The sequence below is a fragment of the Dasypus novemcinctus genome, chromosome 15 (assembly GCF_030445035.2).
Source record: "Dasypus novemcinctus isolate mDasNov1 chromosome 15, mDasNov1.1.hap2, whole genome shotgun sequence".
Classification (NCBI taxonomy): Eukaryota; Metazoa; Chordata; class Mammalia; order Cingulata; family Dasypodidae; genus Dasypus; species Dasypus novemcinctus.
The window spans coordinates 41,532,936-41,555,474 of NC_080687.1; the positions used below are offsets into that span (position 1 = coordinate 41,532,936).

Genomic DNA, 22,539 nt, shown 5'->3' on the forward strand with positions numbered 1-22,539 from the left:
AGCTCATTTTGCTTCACTTCTCTCAACAAAATATCATTTTCCAGTGGAACACTTGTTACTTTTTCATGGTGCATTAAATAGATGCGCTAAGCAAGTCCAAAATGCAGCTGCTTGTGTTCTGCTAAACAGATAAAATTATCTCAAAGACTACCTTCATCATGGCACAACTCTTTTCAGGCAATAGTTTCTCCACCATAGAATGCTTAGCATATTAATTTAAAAAAAATTACGTTACTGGTGATTAATGTTCAAGAAACTATATACAAAGCACTGCAGAATGAACCCACTACTACCACTGGTGAGAAAAAATAATACATTCAGGAGCACTGAGCTCCGTGTAAGTTTCCAGAAAGGGTCCAGTGAGCTAAAACGAGTGACCCAAAATGAGTTGGCCCCTTTTTGCCACCATTAACAATTATACTTGTTTGGTTTTAAGCTAAACTAAAGGAGATATATTTTCTTTCATGAGAATGAAACCAGGTTTATTGAATACTCAGTGAAACTTACATTTAACAGGATTGTGTTAAAAAATGTTCACAAAAAGTGTTTCTTCGCAGGGGTGTCCCCCGCGTAGGGGAGCCCCATGCACAAGGAGTGCACCCCATAAGGAGAGCTGCCCAGCATGAAAGAAAGTGCAGCCTGCCCAGGAATGGTGCTGCACACACGGAGAGCTGACACAACAAGATGACGCAACAAAAAGAAACACAGATTCCCGTGCCGCTGACAACAACAGAAGCGGACAAAGAAGATGCAGCAAATAGACACAGAGAACAGACAACTGGGGCGGGGGGTGGGGGGTGGGGGAGGTGGGAAATAAATAATCTTAAAAAAAAAAAAGAGTGTTTCTTTTGTAATAATGCTTATGATAAATACCTTAATCTCTTTAGTGGTAATTTGATGTTGAAAATACATGGAGTAACGTTTTGTATCAACCTTTCTTCTCCCTATTCAAATTCAAATATGTTTAAAATATTTTCTTGGGCATAATGTCATACAAAATAGCAATGAACTTTTAATTTAATGAAATTATTAGCCTGAATTTTTTCTGGCAAGAAATAAAAGTAATTTTTATTTTTAGATTGGTCAGCTTGCTATTTTAGGCCTTTAACTTTGAAGGACTCATGATCTTCCCAACCTGAAAAGCAAACTTGTAAAAGGTGCCAAAATAACAAATGTTTTAATTTAAGTCTTTTGCACAATAGGTATAGAGATAAAAATAATTTCTTCAAATAATTTCATTGGTGTCGCTCAGAAGCATCCTTGCTGTCTGTAACATAATGTGTTAGAATCTTTCAAATAAAGTAAAAGAGTTAAAATTCATATTATCTATTTGCAATTACTTTAAATCATTTAATAGTTTCTAGCATATTAATGGAGTGAGGCAGAGATAAAGGCAGTCCCCATTCATGAAGTTTTGAAGATAAAATTACTTCAGAAGTCAATTGAAATCTTGCTCATGTTCTAAGTACAGCCATTGTGATAAGACCTAAACTATAAGTGGCACCTAATGTTTGATTCACCCTTAAATGGATGTAGAGAGGTACCAGCTATTCTATTTCCCTCAGCAGAGGCAGCATCAGTGCTGCAATGCATACCACTCCCAGGAAGATGGCGAGTAAACTGAGCCCTGAGGAGACAGCTCTGTTTTCTGGTTGAAATGACTGCTCAAATAAGAAACTTTCTGTTAAATCCATCCTTTTTTCTCTTCTTCCTTTTGTTGTTCTTTTGCAGATGGAAGAATGGCAACAACATCTTTCTTTCCTAAAGCCGCATTCTTCTGTCTTTGCTCAGATACTTGGAGATGGAATTTGTCTGTTACGCCACAGTGACAGGATCAAACATCTCTATGAAGAATCACACTTTGAACTTCTAAGGCAAACTCATAGGGGACTATAGAGAGTCAACACCTGCTTTTGGGTTGACTAATCAACTGAATAAAATACTAGCTCTGCGGGAAACACAAAATCAGGAAGATGCCCTCCCACTAACCCTGATTGTTTTATTTTATTTTATTTTTAAGATTTACTTATTTTTTCCCCCCTTTCACTCTGCCTGCCCTGCTCTTTTTGCTGTCTGTGTTGTCTTCTCTTCTCGTTTTCTCTCCTCTAGGATTCACTGGGCTTCGATCCTGGAGATTCCTGATGTGGGGAGAGGTTCCCTGCCAATTGTGCCACCTCAGTTCCTGGTTTCTGCTGTGCATCACCTTGACTCTCCCCTTGTCTCTCTTTTGATGTGTTATCATCTTGTTGTGGGACTCACTTGCACGGACACTGGGCTCACCCTGCAGGCACTCGCTTACCTTCTCTTCTTTTTCACCAGGAGGCCCCAGGGATTAAAACCAGATCCTCCCATATGGTAGGTGGAAACTCTTATCACTTGAGCCGCATCTACTTCTCTATTTTTTTATTTTTTGATGCACCCTCCCCACCCCCGCTTCCTGCAGCTTTTATTTTTAAAACCTATTCTGAAATTTTCTTACATTCTGTTAAAAATTCCAATGCATTTGTTGCACTGTCAGCAACACCAACTCCTCAGAAAGCAACTGTGACTGCTCCTCGGGTCTTTTGTCAGCATCTCTAGGCTGCACTGCCTGCTGGGATACCGGAGGATTTACATGCCACATCTCTCCACCCTCCAGGATTGAGTCTCCCAGACATGTCTTATCAACCGCTTCTTTCTCTGTTCTACAGACTCTATTTAGGCCACGTTACTTTCTGCATGGACTACTACAGTAGTCTCTAGATTGGTCTCACTCCGTCCATTCTGGCCTTTGTCAAAATCATCTCCCACACAGCAGCCAGAGAGATCTATTTAAAGTGCCTATGTGACTGTGTTATTGTCTGCTTAGAACCTTTCAGTGTTTCTGAAGAATCTACAGGAGGTTAACTTGACTTTTTTAAGAAAGGAAAAACTTGATACCTGTTATGCCCTCCCCCAGGAAACACGAATGCAAAATCCATGAATGGACTATGACTCAATCATATTTCCAGGTACTCACTAGACTTCCTAATGCCTCTTTTACTTTTATAATTCTATTGGGGAGCAGAGATAGAATGATTTGATTCTAGTGATCAACTTTTTGCTGAATTATGAACCTAAAAGGAAACATAAAAAAAACATCTATTTTTGCTGAATGATGGTCTGCTAACTGTTGTTGTACATTTTATGAGTTGGATAGGAACAAATGTCCTACACATTTTAAAAACAGCTTTTCCCAGCTTCCTTATTGACCGCAGTCCCCTACTTCCCTGAAAAAAATAAAACATAAAAAAATAAAAACAACGTCAAAAACAACCACAGTATGATGTGAGTAAAATGCCATGGATCAAGTGTAAGTGTCTGTGTAGTCACTTATGTCTTATTAATCATTGAAGAGATATAGTACTAACATAAATGTAAGACTGCATTTTGGCTAAGAAATTTAGGTTTACATAAGCTGACTTTTATCCATTATATTGAAGAGTTAACTTTTAGGAAAAATGAAACAACTTTGGAAGAGCACCATGTTATTCTTGGAGGAACAGGCCCATTCCATGAACTGAAAATTCTCCCAATGGGGATAATAACAAGGATTCCACATATAACAGGTTGGCACTAAACTCAGATGAAAACACCTTTGAGGATCATTAATAGTTCTGTTATCTCTAGGGATCCACATAATTCACCATTGTCACTGTTTGTTAAATGGTACTTTAATTTCCCCAAAAGATTAACCTGCACCAAGAGAAATGCATGCAACCTGGAGCACATATTATTTAGCAGTGACTTTGCCTTCTAGATACGATTCTATCTTCCTGATGGAAATGTCGGTTAAAGTAATCTCACTTTAAAAAGTTTACATTTTAAATAATATGTATTAATTGAGTGAAAAAATATATCCTTATATATCCTAATTGAAAATTCTTAAATAGTATGTCCAACTATGCTCTTCAATGTATTGCCACTAACTCTGAAATGGTTCCAAGTATTTATAAGCATGGAGATTTCTAATGCTTAAAATTAAATAAGTTTTCTTTCCAGAGACCATATAAATTTTATGATGAAAAGATACTATCCTCTTTATTTTTTTATACCTTCACAAAACAAAACAAACAAAAAGAATCAGATATGATACTGTCATTATAAAAAAAAAAAAACTGAGCTAGTAAGATCCAATGATAAACTAACCCATGTGAGAAATTATTTTTTAAAAAGATGTATAAAGCTAGGTAAGATCATATAACAAGAAAATAATATATAATGTATAATTTCTTAAAACTCCAGTTTGTGGTTCTTTACAACAAGGGGTAACATTTTATAAGACTGAAAGGTGTTGATTTAATGAGGAAAGCAGAAAAGTTGTAGAAAAAGGGTCTAGTATGTGTTAAACTTTAATGATTGGGACTCAAATGAGAGATCCCCTTTGAGGAAGAGAAAATGAGTTCATTGGGTTTTAAGTGATTAGTTGATGGCCAGGAAACTACCTACAGATCATTCAAAATGGATTAGGGGAAGCGGATTTGGCTCAACAGATAGAGTGTCTGTCTACCACATGGTAGGTCCAGGGTTCAAACCCAGGGCCTCCTGACCCATGTGGTGAGCTGGCCCACACACAGTGCTGATATGCACAAGGAGTGCTGTGCCACACAGGGGTGTTGCCTGCATAGGGGAGCCCCGCATACAAAGAAGTGTGCATTGTAAGGAGAGCTGCCCTGTGGGAAAAAAGTGCAGCCTGCCACACTTTTGGAATGGCGCCACACAGATGGAGAGCAGATGCAGCAAGATGACAGATTCCTGGTACCCCTAACAAGAATACAAGCGAACACAGAAGAACGCACAGTGAATGGACACAGAGAACAGACTATGGGGGGGGGGGGGGGGGGTGAGGCGAGGGAGAGAAATAAATTAAAAAAACCCAAAATGGATCAGTAGATGTCACTGATGATATAAGTACAAAGCACTAAAGGACAATGACATTATTAAAACAATGGCTTGGAGAGTAGGTCCTGCTACTCTATGTGAGGAAAATTGCATAGACTGTGGAAGATGTTAAAAAAGTGACTTGCGGAATTCAATAATGGCCTAGACCTGAAAGGATAAAGGAGATGAAGAGTTGGATAATTATGGGTAATTACCCAAATATTGTACATTTTCTTTGGGAGAAATCAGGTGGTCAGCAAGTTAATGCTAATACAGTAACATAGTATTGGGGCAAGGTGTATAATATACAAAGTCAATAATTTTTTGGACAGATATTTAATTTTAGAAATCACATATGTCTAATCTGGGAAATCCTATGGGAGATCATGGGACTTGAGAGAGAATAAATGTCCAGGATGGCTTGCAAACTGTATTTGGATCTCATATCACAAAGAACATTGAACTTGTTTAAAACCCTTGAATAATACCTGATTGTAATAGGAAAGCTATCCAAGATTGGTCAGGTATAGGGCAATGGTTGGGGGCTGGGCTACCCAAGGTTCTATCATATTGAGGACAGTGGCCAGGAACTATTCCTTGAGAACTCTACCATAAAGAATGAACCATTTCAAAGCACTAACCTTCCATTTTGGGCTGTGCAATGTGATGTACGATTGGTGAAATTGTGTCACTTTTTGCCCTGTGCATCCTGGACAATCAAGGAATCCAGGTGAACATAACAATAAAACCATTTACTGACCATAAGTACACTTGAGTTACTGAGAAGCAACCAATTTCTAATGACCTTCAAAGTGTTTGGTCCATGTTGACATTTACCCCTGTGGTATATTATAGAAGTAATCAATATCATAGTAAAACTGTCTAGCCCTAGTAGATCAGAGTGACTCTGAATTAATAGTTGGTCTTTATTGATTATCCTATCACCAAAATGGAGAATTTGGGAAATAACTGACTGCCTTAGTTCCAGTCAAGTTATTGAGAAATGAAAAGTATAAAGTACTCCAGCTAAGTGAGCCTCAAAGATAAATCTTTCCAAGGTACAGACTATTACTCACAGCTTGTCAGTCCTACCTCAGCTGAAGGATTTATGCAACGTCTGCTTGGCACAGGGGCAATCTACCATAATTACCTACGCTCAGAATTGCTCTCAAATAGCACAAATGGTGGGTGACAGTTATGAATCACAATTAGTATGGTCGCCAATCTGCAACGAGTAAATTGATCTGTATTTTATCTGTATACCAGCACACTAGGACCTGACTTAGAACAATAATATGGATTTTCCCATAAATGCTGGTTAGGTCACTTTTGCATTTGCATAACATAAAAAAAATACTCATTTTCTTTCCTTAAAGGTAACAGGCAAGTCAAATATAATCTTTTATTTTAAAATTCCCTGTCAGCCCATAAATCCCTACTCTGCAGCTTGCTTTTTAGCTCTTGGTAGCTTTTGTTTTCTTTGCCTGCCGGTTAGTCCAGGGCCTTCTGCCTCCACACTTACAACTCCATTCTGGACAGATACCTGGTATCCCTAGAGCCTTGCCTCTACACTGACCGCAGGTCAAGAAGCACTTATTGACTCACATCATCAGTAGTAACTCTGACCAAAGGATTCCTGAGAGAATAGCTATGCTTCCAAAAGCAGATACCTGGAAATACACACCATCAACAAAATTTCCTGGCTTCAGAGGCTGTAGGATTTCAGAATTGCATTAAACTGTTTCTAATTTCCAGAGACAAAGGGGAGAGAAATCTCAATATTTTCTTCAGCTGTTTGACCATTAGAGAAAGAAATTTTGCTCTCAATAGAAATAGTGAGAAAAAAAGGAAGTCTGAACTGTCTTAAGTGTGATCCAGAGGTCAGAAAAATAACCTTTCTGCAAATTGAAGATGTGCTTCCGCATGCTAGTTTACAGTCTGTCTATATTAAGGAATTAACTTTTAAGCTCTTTGTTCATACACTACACAGCAGACTATATACCCCCTAAATCAATATTTCTTGTATTTTACATTAAAAGAATATTAATCAACTTTTTAAATTCTGAGAATCTATAAACAAGTGTCTAATATAAAATTATGTGCTGACAATTTCACTACTGCATTCCTTTACAATTGCCTCCAAACTGGTAATTTTCCTCAAAAATATAGGGGAAAAAAAGGCAGGGGGGAAAAAAGAGGTTAATGAAAATGGAATATAAATCCCAAAAGTTTAAACCAACTTTTTTTTAACTTTACAAAAGTAATAACACTCATGTATGGAAGAATGATCTCATGCTGTAAACACAATCACTGTTGACATGAAAGAAATCTTATTTTGTCTTTGAAATGATCAAATACTATGTGAAGAAGCACTTAAGAACAATAGCAACAATTTACATATTTTAGTGCCTTTCATTTCAATGATTTTTCATGGTGCTTTGCAAATTTAAAGGATACTGAGCAATTTCAACTCAAAAGTATATGTAACTAGATGAACAAAAAAGGGGCAGTTTTTAAATCCTGTGAAAAAATGAACATGCAATCATTTGCTGAAAGTTTGAAGTGAATATAGGAGAAAACATCAAAGGTTGGCATATTAATTTACTTCAGCATGTCACAAGAAAACTGATTGTTTCATTAAAAAACAAAACAAAACAAAAACCAGCGTATTCTACTTAGTGAAGAGTCTTTGGGGTAGCAGACTGGGCCCTTGTGACAGTAGAATTGACATGGTATTTTTATGTATTTAAGTCTAGGGGAAAAGCCTGGCCCTTTCTTGTCAGATGGTCCACCTCTGTACCTCTGTGTAGCTTAGACCTTTAATAGCCTTTTGGAGCTCCCAAGCCAGGAGGGCCTGATAATCAACCCAGGCTCCAGGAAGGCAGGTTCATTTAAGTTTCCTTTCCAGCCTACAGCTAAATTAAATCATCATCCTTGAGAATCAAAGGGATGTCCCATTGACTACTGCTGTCTCCAGATAGGCTTTGGACATAATTAGCTCTTCATAATGGGCCCTACATGCCTTTCTGTGATTCCCCTCATTCTGAGAGACAGCATAACCTGGTGGTGGTTTAGAGCAATAGTTATGTAGGTAAGGATCTGCTTCCATTTCTAACTCTGCTACTACTGGTTATTAGTTACTCAGTATCTTTAAACCTCAGATTTTCATGAACAAAATGGGAATGATGCTCAACAACAAAAAGACAAATTTTAAAATGGACAAAAGACTTGACTAGACATTTCTTCAAAGAAGATATACAAATGGCCAATAAGCACACGGAAAGATGCTTACCATTAATTGCCCTTAGAGAAATACAAATCAATACCACAATGAGATACCAAACAATCACATCCATTAGAATGATTACTATGAAAAAAAATCATAGAAAATAAGTGTTGGGCAGGGCAGGATGTAAAGAAATAGGAATACTCATTCATCATTGGTAGGAATGCAAAGTGTCACAGTCACTATGGAAAACAATTCCTGAGATAGTTAAGTATTGAATTACCATATGACCCAGCCATCCCACTTCAGGTATATACCCAAAAGAACTGAAAGAAAAGACTCAAACAGATATATGCACACTGATGTTCATAATGGCATTATTCACAATTGCCAAATGATGGAGCAATCCAAGAGTTTATCAACCAATGAATGGATAAACAAAATCTGGTACATACATACAATGAAGTAGTATTCCTGTGTAAAAAGAAATGAAATTTTGATATATGAGACAACATGGATGAATCCTGAAAATGTCATGTTGAGGGAAATAAGCCAGACACAAAACGACAAAGATTGTATGATCTCACTGATAGAAAATAACTGAAAGAAGCTAAGCAAATTCACGGATTCTTAAACTAGAAAACAGGTTAACATCAGATGCTTAATTGGTACAGAGTTTCTATAATATTTGGATCAACGCGAAAGTTTTGGTAATGGAAGGTGATGATGGTAGCACAACATTGTGAATGTAATTAATACTACTGAATTCTCTATGAGGGGAAATTTTAGGTTGCATATATATGTTTCCAGGAAAAAAAAAACTTAAAAACAAAACAAAACATAGGACTGTACAATGCAAACAGTGAATCCTAAGGTAAACTATGGCCTATAGTCAATAGTATAATGATAATAATGTCTCATCAATTGTAACACAGGTACCACACTAATGCAAAGTGTTCATAACAGGGAAAACTACGTAGGATGCAAAATATATGAGACTTCTCTATTAAAAAGGAAAAAATATAAATAATACCAATTATTTCTAAGGCTCTGCAAAAATCTGTTAATTAATATGTGTATAATACCTTTCACTGTCTGGCACATAAAGGAACTCAAGTTGTTCTAGTTGTTATTAATACTATCCCAACATCTTTTTCTTTTTATCTCTCTGACAAGCTGCAGTTAGGGTCATTGGTTAAAGAGGGCATTGTACCACACTGTAGCACTTGTCACGTTTTACATCTACTCTTGGTGGTATATCCCTAGAAGATAGACACAAAATTTTATTAGTGGGACAATGAACTAGGACTTCTAAAATATGAGGCACTAGGCCTGGCCTGACATAATAGATATTACTAGTGGTTTGGAGTGAGTTTGACCTTATCTAACCTATAACTGAAAATAATGATTTTACTTTCTAAAGAAAAAAAAGTTCAATAGAAGGAATTCTGGCAATAGGATTTTTAGGAAATATCAAGTTCACTTAAAACCAGGATTTTCGTTTTTGAATCTGCCATAGAATCTAAAGAACAGGCCATTATTGCTAAATTCTGAGATCTAATATAAGACAAGTTATGTCAACAGGAAAGCAAGAAGATATAGTGATTTTGTAGCACACATATAAAACCTTTCATATAAACCCACAGCTTCTTCCAAACTGTCTGTCAACATAATAATTTATCCTGATGCAAGCTTTAAGCATTCTTGTGATGCTGACTGAGAATAACAGTCATTAATGAGGTTTTCCATGAACGTTAAATAGTGTGTCCTTCAACAATGACATTGGAGTCACAAGGAAATGCGGTCTCTTCTCTAGTCACTTTGCCCCAAAATGCAGCTACTCTGTGCCACCTGTAACTCACTTGGGAAACATTTGAGACAATACTGAATAAAGCATATTGTCCCCAGGATGGTCAGTCTGGTTAGAGAGACTTGAAAACATAATATGATGTAACCAGAGACATGCTATAATAGAGAATGGACAAAGGTAGTACAAAGAAGAGCTTGATCAAGTCTCAGGAAGGTGAGAAGGACTTCAAAGAGGAGGCTTTTGCAGAGCAGTGGGATACTAGCATGTAAACTCAGGAAGGAGAAGATACAGAGTACATACAGAAAAGAGAAAGAAAGTGTGAAAATAGAATAGAAACATGACCTATTTCAGAAAGACTACAACTTAGCAGTCAAAGACGGAAGAGGAAAGATGTTGGTATGGGTTTGGAAAGAAATGCCAGAGTTGAATTGTACAGGCTCCTCATTAAAAATTAAACATGCAAACAAGAACACAGGAAATAAGAAAATGATGACACAATTAAGAAATGGCAGGTGTTTAAAAAAGAAGTGAAGTCAACATTTGAACTACAGACACAGCTGATTCAGTGCTCAACCTAGTTTGAGTTCAACATCAAAGATTTAGGGCAGAAAGAAATTTAGGGCATCCAGGCACACCCTTTCACAATCAATGGAAAAGGAATAAAATGTAATCCTTGGTATTACTGAGTTAGAAAGCATATATTTATATTTATAAACACATACACCTAATGACATGTGACATTTCTATTTATATATAAAATCAATATGTGCTTAGTATATGCTAATACTCTATTATTGTTAAAATTTTCATTGAAGAATATGTATATTTTACATACATGGAGAGAGTGAGAGGAAGAGAGACAGAGAAAGAGAGAAAGAAAGAGGAATGGAGAGAGAGAGATTGAAAACATTTACTCAATCAGGATTTGAATACAGGAGAGAAATAAACCGAGATACATTGATCAAGACTTCTTTCCTTAATACCTCAATCATGTTGTTGAATCTGAAAATCAAAATCATCTCGAAGTTAGCTTATGTGACATTCTGGCTATTGAGCCCCAAAAATGCAATGTGAGCAGATTAACAATTCCAGGGGAAAATTCAGTTAGTGTGGCTCAATTGACATATCTATCAACCCAGTGTTTGGGATCAGAGAATTAATGCCTTAGAAAAAGGGGAAAATGAGAACTATCCTATGGAATTACTGTTTACAAGAACAGTGACTGGACCTAATTTAAAATCATAGAACTTTAGTCTAGAAAAGGATTTGGAAAATTTCCAGCCTGAGACCCTGAAGACAGTAATAGTTCAAATAAGACCATTCATTCCCGTTTCTTTTTCTTCGTATATGAAATTCCACATTCTCTTTCTCTGAAGCCAGTTTATCTAGCTCAAGGCAAAATGCCTGTAGACAACAAAAATGGCAGAATCTACAGGGCACTAATTCAGACAGAAAACCTCCTCAAAGAAGCTTCCTTCAGAATTCATAGAATCACTCCTACTTCTGCTAGACACCCACTGCTCTGAGGGTTGAAGAGTTGACTCGCAGGATTTAAGAAATGCAGTATAGAAGAAAGAAGTCAACAAGGAATGCTAAGGAAAGAAGCCCTAAAAGTGGGTGAGACCAGGGCTCAAGATATGATCCCTGAACTTCAGATAGGTTCTTACGTTTCAATCCTCAGAAACTGAGCAAGAATAGTAATGCCTGCTGTTTATTATTTCTCCCATAATTAGAGGTAACATAAAATTCTTGGCTTCCTGCAATAATGTCTACCAATCCTATAACTGATTTACTGTGCTGCTTCAACCTACAACTTCTGTGGGTGTCTCAGAGAAGACTCAGAGGCATCTATGCCCCCTTTACAATCTGTCAGCAGATTGTGCGGGGTCAGATGCTGGGACCTAGACTCTCTAATCTTATATACTTAGTGTAACTTCAGAGCGAGGGACACCAGTGAGGTTTCAAACCGTTGTAGATGTGTATTTACAAACGTGCATGGACCCATTGGAAGCATCAGAAACAATGTGAAAATAGCGCTGGCATTGGAATCTTGGTCCAGAAGGTTGAATTTTCATTTGGGGAATTATTTGATAGGTTTTCCTTGTTTGGTTAATTAGAGATATGTGTCACAATATAAACATCTACCTGTAGAGCAAGGGAGTCATAAAGGGTTTGAAGTAAAATCTTCAGAAAGTAAAAAGTGCCTCAGAGCAATTAGAGTATATTTTTACAAGCTCTGTTAAACCAGTTGAGGAAGTTAAGCCTGGAAAACCAATTTTACATCTCTTCAGAAGTGCTCTTGTTTATTTGCCTAGGGGACAGTGTCAGTGCTCACAGTTTGCAGTATTTAATTTCCCTCTCCCTATCAAGCCCCTAAAACAAAATCGTCAGCTTATCATTGGCACTTTGAAAGCCGAAGTACAGCTGGAAAGATTGGGAAGTTTGAATAAAGGAAAAGAAAAGTGATCCATTTCTTACCACAGTATCTTTTACACTCCCAATAGCGGGAGATGCCAGTTCTGCAAACATAGCCTTGCAAAGATTAACCCAATCAGTGTAAAATTAAGTGAAACTCTTATCCCACTGCTTCTGCATTTGGTATCTCCTCATTAAAGAAAAAACAAAACACACCAGCATCCAGCACAAGCCTGCACTTTGAAACCCAAGGCAATCAATGAATGGAGATTTGAGGCATTCAGCGCAGGAGTTAAATGCAGCCGTTTTGTAATCACCCAAAGGAAGGTGTTCCAGTCTTGTGGTATGCTTCTGAGTTGGAGAAGAGGCTGCACCATGATTCTCACACAGGAGGTGTCTGGAAATGGATGGGGGTGTTTCTTCATTGTCACAATGACTGCAAGATGCTCCTGGACTGGTGGAACCCAGGAGGATCCCCACTGACATTTCCCACAATTAATACTGAAGCAGGCTTGTAAGATAGGGAATTAATAGACAGATCTGGAAGCTGGCAGAGAGTCCATGTGGACTCAGTAACCCCCAAGATGCCTACTGGAAGACCCCCACCCCTAGGATTCTGCTATCCAGAACAAAAACTTCTTCTGGGAGCAAGGAAAAGCCCCGGGTGTTCCTAGGGACTTTATCATTGGGTCCTCACTAAGGGATTGATGGATGGGGTAATCAATCAAAAAAACAAAGAGCTGGAATAACTAATAGTTTATAAAGCAAACTGTGAGGCCTGAGTGTGCTCTCGCCCCACTGTCTTGCCTCTGGACCCATTCCTGCCCTCTGTGCACTGCTCTCACTATTTTTCCTCTGCCATGTGGCCACGCAAGTAAACCTGGGCATTTATAATCTATAAATGGGGAATTATAGTCTGTAATTCAGCCCTTTTTATCCTTTTTCACACCCTTCCTTTCTACCTGGGACCCCTGATCTGTTATTTTCTCCCATTTCTCTTCCCTCCCTATCTGAATAAATTACTGACCTAACTCATCCAGCGTGTTCTTGAAATTCATTTCTGCAGCATAGTCAAGAACCTAAATAAAACCCAGTAACATATTTGCTGAGCCAGTCCAAGAGTTTATTGGCCTACAGCTTGTTTAATGCCTTCCTTTTGCCCTCTATTTTAAATGGGTTTGCCTATGAGCCCCCACAGGATGTAATCCCAGGAGGGAAGGGGTTGGGGCTCTGGAATTCTCTATGTCTGCACCGGGCACCCTTGCCTTGTTAGATCTAAGCCCAGTCGGGAGGCTGGGGCACAGGACAGGAGTTTACCGTGCTGCTCTTTCAAGCCCTTTTAGCAACTGGAAGCTATGACCTCAGGGCCGGCGACTGTCGCATTCCCCATCCTCTCTCCTAGAGGGTGCACAGCAGTGAATAAGAGCTAGAGAGCCAAGGGCTTATGCTTCCCACCTTCCCACCGAGTCCATACCTTTGCAAGTGGCATTCCTATCTGACCACACCCAGCTACCTGGGGGTAATGAAGTGGAAGGCAGTGGGCAGAGCCAAAATGGATGCCATGGGAGTTCCCTTCCCCAGGGCATTTACAGGCTGTGATAACCTTGCAATTTCTAACATTCACCCATGTTTTACCTTTTTACTTCTTACTACTGAATTTCTCTTAGCAGGTTTGTGTTAGGATGCTTTGGAATGTTTTAAAAACTGTGAAAATGAAAAGTGCCTTTGTCTAGCAAGGAAGACATTGTCTCAGGAACCCAAAGCCTGTTAGCTAGAACAATTAACCTCTAAACACTTAATGGCCTTTTGATGACTGGTTTAACTGGTAAACTATCAGACAATAAAGTCATAAGAACTAAGACTGCATCTAAGAATTCTGGAAGGATAGGAAAAAGCACAATTCGGCTTGGCAGCTTCAGGATGAAATCTAGTCAGCCTGTCTCCCAAGTCTAGGACTGCCCCAGGAATGCCCAGCAGCAGGGGCTTTATGATTCCCGGGGGTGGCGGGAATCAGAGAGCAGCCAGATGTTTCCTGAGATTTGACTCAGAAACTTCTGTTTGGGTCAGTCGGTCCTGGACCCTGGAAAGTAGGGGTACCAAGAATCAGAGCAGGAAACTGAATAACTCCTATTCCTTGGGCGCATCTATTCAGAGAACAGCCAAATATTTCTTGGGACAAACGTCTCAGGTGTTTTGATTTCGGGCCACTGCTCAGGCCTCCCAGTCAGCTTGGGCTCATTGATCTGATATCTGGAATTAGACACCCCTAAAACCTACCCACAAGGACGCTTGTTGGTGAGTTAAGCCCTGAAAATAAAAATTCTCAGGATGCCGAGAGAGGGATTCAGCTCCAAATTATGTGGAGCGGTGAATTTTAGTCAGACAAGACTCTGGGATGCCAGAACAATCAACTAGAAGGTGCTTCTCATTCTTCCTAGAATAATGGATGCAGCCTCTAGCATACCAGCAGACTCCCCATTGGGTTATATTCTTGAGAACTGGACAACCCTACCAACCAAAGGGTTGAAGAAGGAGAAACTGATCTTTTTCTCTAATATTGCATGGCCACAGTGAAGCCCTGAAGGTGGCCAAAATTGGCCTGTAAATGGTACTCTAAATTATGACTGTATTTTGCAAATAGACCTCCTGTGTAAGAAGGAAAGAAAGCAGTCAGAGGTTTCATATGTTCAGCTTTTTACGGCTCTATATCAGGATACAAGGTTAAGTAGATCTTGCAAGTTATGTTCAGGAAGTGAAACCACTCCCTGGAAAGGGCGGTGATATCTTAGATGATCCCCTCCTCAGTCCCCCCTTCCAGCCTCAGCTTCCATGCCTCATGTGCCTATAGCTACCCCAGCGGGAGTCACTAGAAGTGGAGCATCTTTCCACTCTAACAGGGGATGCAAAAATGGCCTCTACCCAATAAGGGAAGCAGCAAATGGAGAAGTGGGAACAATTAGAGTCCACATTTCCTTCTCCATGACAGATTTCACTCAGTGTAAGGAACAGTTGGGGCAACTTTCAGAAGACCTAGATAAGTTTAACAAGGAATTCCAGAAATTAACTCTAAATTTTGAGCTGACATGGGGAGACATGCATGTTATCCTAGTCTTATGCTGCACCTCTTAAGAAAAATGCCACATTTGGGAAGCAGCCCAGGGGCATGCCAATGGGATGACTGCCCAGCAGCCCTAGCAATATACTGTAGGGGTTGTGGCCGTTCCAGAGGTTGATCCTAACAGGAACTACCAAAGAGGGCAAGCAGACATACGAAAAAGAGATCACATGACAGCATGCCTACTACAGGGAATGAAAAAGTGCATTATCTAGTCTGTTAAATACAATAAGCTGCAGAAAATAACCCAGATGGAAGAGGAAAATCCTTCCCTGTTTCAAGGGAGACTAGTAGAAGCTTTGAGAAAGTATACCCAAGTTAATCCAGACTCACCGGAGGGACCGCTTGTATTAAAGACCTATTTTATCAGCCAGGCAGGCAGCTCCAGATATTAAAATAAAACTCCAAAAAGCTAGCTCTAGGTCCTGGAACTTCAACGAATTCTCTTTTAAAAGTAGCTTTTTCCATCTTCAACAACCGTGACCAGGCCTTTGAGGAGTCAAGGGAAAAGAGGGACAGGCAGAAGGCTCAGGTACTTACAGTTGCCATAAATGGCAGCCGGTCACCTCGGGGTCACCCCAGCTCAGGCTCCAGACCGTCAAGATCCTGCTTCAACTGTGGAGAGTTTAGCCACTGGAAGAACAGCCGGCATAGAGCACTTAAGGAGCCCCTCGGTCTCTGCCCCAAGGGTAGGAAAACAGTCCACTGGCCTGGGGAGAGCACTGAATCCTGAAGGGGAGGCAGAGCAGAGCTCAAGGCGCTGCTGGCAACAGTCACCCCCATGGAGGACTGTGGGGGCCTGGGGCAAAGAGTGGCTCCTTGGACAACTCCAGTGAACAGCGAACTAGAGGAGCCCCGGGTGACCTTCAACGTGGTAGGTAAAAAAATAACTTTTTAACTGATTCAGGAGTCACTTACTCAGTTCTGACCTGTCACTCCAAGCCTCCCTCCCACAGGACCTGTCCGGTAGTGGGTGTTGAGGGTAGTGGGTGTTGACGGTAAAACTAAAGTTAGATCTTTTACTGAACCCCTTCTCTGTCAAACAGGAAACCTAATTGTAAGCCATCAATTTTTAATTGCCCCTGAATGCTCCACCCCCTTACTGGGGCGAGATTTACTGCGTACTCTGGGGGCATGCATCCAACTAGTAGGGATCAGTAGAACCTCTAAGGTGCCTGTAGCCTAGTGCTCAAAGGAAAAATGTGGAACTCTGTGTTTAGCCATGGTTTTGGATAAAGAGTCAGGTGTCTCATAAACAGCCATTCCCCAGGAAATCAAGAGTAAAGAAAATTCTATTGTTTGGGAACCTGGGATACCTGGATAGGCCCTCTGGGTTCCCCCAATTTCCATTTCTTATAATATTAACCCGTCATACCCTCATAAAAAGCAGTACCCCCTCAAGGAGGAGGCTGTTGAAGGCCTCCGGCCCACAGTTAAAAAATTCTTGGAGAATGGCCTACTAATTCCCTGTCAATCTCCCGGCAACGGGTCAATTCTTCTTGTGAAAAAAGCCCCCAATGACACCTACAGGCTAGTTCAAGACTTAAGAGCAGTCAATAACTTTGTAATACCAATTCATCTAGTTGTACCCAACTCTTACACTCTGCTAAACCAAGTCCCAGAAACAGCAGCTTAGTATACCATTCTAGACTTCACTCCCACAACTGTTAAAGTTAAAGGAATTGCCAGCTGGGTGTATTTACCCTGAGTGAAGTCAGCTGTCCAAAAAAGCATCAGCTCACCAGAAACATCTGACGGGTCATATGAGCACCAGCCATTGGATGGCCTAAAGTCTCTCTTCAAAAAACAAAGCTAAGTATCATCTAAATCTCTAACCCATCGTCTTAAAAAAAACCCTTGTCAGTTTGCATTGGAAAAAGGCAATGTCCCTTCTCATCCCCCTCTTGGCTACTTTAGGCATAACCACCACAATTGAAAATTGGGGTTGGCAATCTATGCCAAATCCCATTATCTATTTCAATTGCAACCTAGAACTAACAGCATAGATAAAACCAGCCTTACCTTAGAAGCTCTAAAACAGCAAGCAGACTCTCTTGCTGCTGTGGTGATGCAAAATCTCAGAGCACTTGACATGCTAACTGCAGCACAGAGAAGGATTTGTTCTTCCCTTAAAGAAAAATGTCATCTCTATGTAAATTACTCTAAAACAGTCCTAAACAGTATTCAGAACCTGCAAAATAAAACTCACCGATGTCAACAATATGCAGCATTTATAGACACCTGGCCTTTTCTACTCCTGTAGTCCAGTGTCCTCTTAGTGGGACCATATATTCTCAAAATTTGAATTAAATCAATTTCTTCCAGGATCAACATCTTGTTAGCCATATGGGGACTTTATCCAGCTTCATACACGATGCCAGATCCGTCTTCCTCCAGTAGAGATAGAGTAGCAAGAGAGTTCTACACCCTGTCAGGTAGAGTCTACAGCCCCTAACCAGCAGGAAGTAGCTGCAGAAGGAAGATCATCTCCCTTCAGCATCCCTTTAAGATTAAAGGTGTAAACTCTCTGAGGGGGGAATGAAACAGGCTAGTAAGATAGGGAATTAGTAGATCTGGAAGTTGGCAGAGAGTCCACGTTTGACACCCCCAAGATGGCTGCTGGAAGACCCCCACCCCCAGGATTCTGCTATCCAGGACAAAAACTTCTGGGAGCAAGGAAAAGCTCTGGCTATTCCCTAGGGACTTTATCATTGGGTCCTCACTAGGGGATTGATGGGTGGGAAAATCAATCAAAACAGCAAACAGCTGGAACCATTCCCCTGCCATTAGCAAAGGGGTGGAATAAAATAAGAGTTTATAAAGTAAACCACAAGGCCTGAGCACACTCTCGCTCGCTTTCTTGCCTCTGGACCCGTCTCTGCCCTCTGTGCACCGCTCTCGCCACTATTCCTCTGCCACGTGGCCATGCAAGTAAACCTGGGCATTTATAACTATAATGGAGAATTGTAGCCTGTAAACCAGCCCTCTTTATCCCTTTTCACCCCCTTCCTCTCTACCTTGGACCCCTGCTTTGTTATTTTTGCCCATTTCTCTTCCCTCCCTACCTGAATAAATTACTGGCCTAACTCACCCATGTGCTTTTGAAATTCATTTCTACAGCATAACCAAGAACCTACATAAAATCCAGTAACAATACTACCAAGTTTAGCTTTCTTCAAACTTACCCTGAATGGAAAACTGCAGAAATAGAACATCAGAAACCATATGCATTCTTTTCACTAGAAATGTAAGCTACATTTCCCCATCACAGAAGAAATCGATTTTTGTGATAAAATTATTGGTGAAACCAAAGAAATAGCAGGGTAAAACTACTAACAAGGATGTCTTTCTTACACAAAAATGATTCCAACTCTGTAAGTTGAGATTCTTCTAGACTTAAAAACAAAACCCTGTTCTCCAAAGCATATTGTTGAATGCTGCACATTGTATATCCACTGCCAAGATCTGTTTTCACATACAAATGAATCTTTCTTTGGAAATGCTGAGAGGCATGGCTGTTCACTGTGATGCAGCCATGGAAGTGCAGCTCATGAGGCCAGAATTTGGAGCAAACGAACTGTCGTCAGAGGATTTAGAGTCCCTTATTCTTTTTCTCCTTTTAGAAGGCATTATTCCTCTACTTCACCTGCCCATGGTTTGAAAACCCACTACTGACATCAAGAAATAAACAATGATATTAGTGTGAAGTGTTAGCCTTTCCCCAGCATATCGGTTTAAACAAGGAAATCAAAATCCTTGCGTTAAAGAGAATTTCAGTGAGTGAGAAGAATTTCAATGGACACCAGGGCCTGTCTAGAGCTCTGAAAATCCTGCCATATAATCCATGTCGACTTATTCAGCCTTCTACATAGTAGAAATAGCTGATAGTTTCTTCAGAAGGAGGCAAAAATGATGCTTTTCCTACAATGGAGCTGCAGAAGTGCCCGCAAAGCCGTTCTGCAGTCACGGAGGGAGCCTGAGGCTCCCTGGAAAATCTTGCTCTGGATATCAGGGGACATCACACTACAACATGAAGGCCAGGTTCAAATCCTCTACATCATGGTGGTTCCCAATCTCCTGGCAGATGAGGAACTCTTCTAATGGTGAAAATATAAAAATAAATAAAAATAAAATTTGACCACACCTTCCCCATTTTGCTATACTTTTGGAATCTATTTATTGGGATAATGCACAGCACCTAAACAAATCAAAAACTATCATGTATTTAGGAATAAAATTGCATGTTTCTGTATTCTATCAATCTCAAAAGCCTCTGTATACATTTGAAAATTAGTCCACATGTGTGTGAAATAGTGCTTGTTGAGCCTACGAAAATGCTTGGTATGCTTGTGGATTTAACTCCCAGAATCATCTCAAAAGTTCCTGAAGATCTGTATTATGTGATTGTGCTAGATTCATTTCCAGGCTTTGTAGCTGCCAAATGGATCCCAGAGTCTCGTGGGTGGCCTCACAGATTGATAACATTAACTTGATTCAGGGAAAAGAAATCCAAATGAGCATGCAAGTAATTATGGTTTGTATATAAAAATAATCATTACCTCAACTTCAATTTTTAAAAAATAAGTTTTGACAATAAAATTAACTCTATTCCAAGTTTTTCCACACTTTCATCTATTTAGATTCATCATGGGTTTTGCTTCTGCCATCACCTGCTGATACTCTTATTGCACATATAGAGAAAAGTAGCATTCCTTAACATTTTGGAAGAAAGGGCACCTTTTGACAACTTTTTTTCTTAATGCCCCCTGTTACCTGACCATATGTGTCATTTTATCCCAGTGGGAATAAGTGATTAATTATTCATCTCTTTTAGCTGGGTGAGCCATTTTCATTCTAAAGGCAACAGTCAGAAAGGGCTATAGTCACAATTGGTGGGTGTTCAGTATCAAGACTCTACAGGTAAGGAAGGAAAAGGAAAAACAGCGTAGCTGATTGCCAAGACTCCAGATTAGAGGGATAACCCCAAACTAATTTATGTTCTAGGATGAAAAATATACTCCCTTTTACTTTAATATGAATATCTCTAGGTTGTTTGACATACTAGTAAAAATCAGGCAGAAACTATCTTTTCTTCAAAAAAAAAATTCTTCTTTGGGATGAGTGGAAAATCTTAAAATATGTTTTGATTCATCACAAGCACATTTAAGCTTAAAATGCCAGACGTTTTTCATGAAGCTTACCAGAGCATGCAGTATTCCCGGGAAGCCCTGAAGCCATGAGGTAGCCCACCACCCATCCTCCTTCCATTGTGTGCTCAATGTCCTTGAATTTTTTCCAGCCCAGGATATTGAAACACATTCCCGCCTAAAGATAAGCATCAGTGTGGCTAGAGGCTAATTCACTGTATGAAGAGCATGTTGCAGGAAGATATTTCCTGGACACAACTTCATTCTAATAATAAACTTTGTTTATTATTACACACACACTAGAAATAATGGCGTTAAGCAAGTCATGTGAGCGCCAAGCCAGAAACGGAGGAATATTGTGACAAGGAATACATTCCACCAGCACTAAGTAATGAGACATTGTGGTCAGAGAGGTAACAAGTGCTCCACTTTTTTCCAATCACAAAGTTGAGGCAAGGAGCCTTCACTCACTTTCTGAAGGAGCCATTCTAAACCTGACTGGAGTGGAAACAAGAACTCCCAATGTTCCTGCTTGGATTCCTTAAGAGGCTTAAAAATAAGGAAGCAGGTAATCTGAAAAGTGTTTATTTTTCTAAATTCTGACCCAGAAGGAAAGCAAGTGCATAAAGGGAAGACGGTCGGACACTCACAGTGGAGCTGACAATTTAAAGTTAATGTTGTACAACGTGCTGAATCCATCTGATCATTAATTCACAAACCTCAGCAGTAGGTGTGACAGCTACTGTGCCCAGAGGCTCAGTCATACCTCAGCACTACCCCAGTAATTGTCTCTCTGTAAAAGATGTGCAGCCTGGCCCATAAATGTCGCAGCCATCACTGGGATGAGTCAGGCCTGTAGGTCCACAGGTCCTGTGGGGATGACAGGAGAGAACATGTTCCTGGAACTCTTCACCCAAACTGACGGGTGCCCTTTCAAGACTGCAACAGAGCAATGGAAAGGCTGCTAAGCTCCCCACTGACAGCACAGCAACCGCATTTTCCCGAGGATATCAATTAGATTCTGTGGTGGCCTTCCTGAGCTCTTCGGCAGCTCAAATTATAACGTAGTGGGTGGGAGAAGATTGCAACGGTCTATCCATAAAAACTGTTCTGGGCTGTTCTATTTTTCAAAATTGAAAACACAAGGAAAAGCAACAGATCACCTCCTGTGTGAAGAAAAAAGTATTTGCCTCTCATGAAATCTGAAACTTCTCAGCCTTGACTTGCATAAAATGAGCCATGCATAACTTCTGAACATGGCATTCCAATTCACTGTATGAAGTATACCTTGAAGGAGAACATTAGCTCTGAGCAATCATCTAATGGTTGTATATTGTGCCTTGTAAGATGGAAGAATTTTGTGATCAAATATAGCTTGGAAAAACAAAATTTACATTATACTCTCCTTATTCACAGCAAACCTACCCCCAGAATCCAAATCACGTTACAACCAAAACTACAGTTATAATTACTCTGGACTTGTATGCCCATCAGAAACAATAGAACTGATTAATATTGTTAGAAATACTGTCAGAGAAAACAGAACCAGACAAGAATTAGTATAGAGCATGTCAAAATGACACGACATGCAGAGTACTCAAACCAGAATCGTGTGGCTAGAGGACAGAGGGCAATGACGGAAAAGGAAGGAGGCAGGACAGCGGAAGGGAGAAGAAATCCTCCCATTAAAAGTATGGCAGAGTATGGCCATAGTAACAAAAATATTGGTTTGTGTGTGTGTGTGTTTCTGAAAAGACCTAGTAAGAATCGATTCTGAGACCTACACATACAATCACTGGAGAGAAAGTATAAAGCTCAGCAAAAATAATTCATTCTCAGAAATCTAACACCAATGACTAATACAATAATGCAGATTATCATTTGTCTACTGTGGATAGGGAGGTACTCACCATGCATCCCTCTGGTT

The 22,539-nt window shown here is 39.9% G+C and overlaps 1 protein-coding gene and 1 pseudogene across 2 annotated transcripts in view; both read right to left on the bottom strand.

The window, feature by feature from the left end:
• GPC6 (glypican 6) overlaps positions 1–22,539 on the bottom strand; it is a 1,204,448-nt gene that overhangs the window by 656,919 nt on the left and 524,990 nt on the right. The gene's annotated exons all lie outside the window — the stretch shown is intronic.
• LOC139436589 (motile sperm domain-containing protein 1 pseudogene) lies at positions 1,455–5,607 on the bottom strand (annotated as a pseudogene).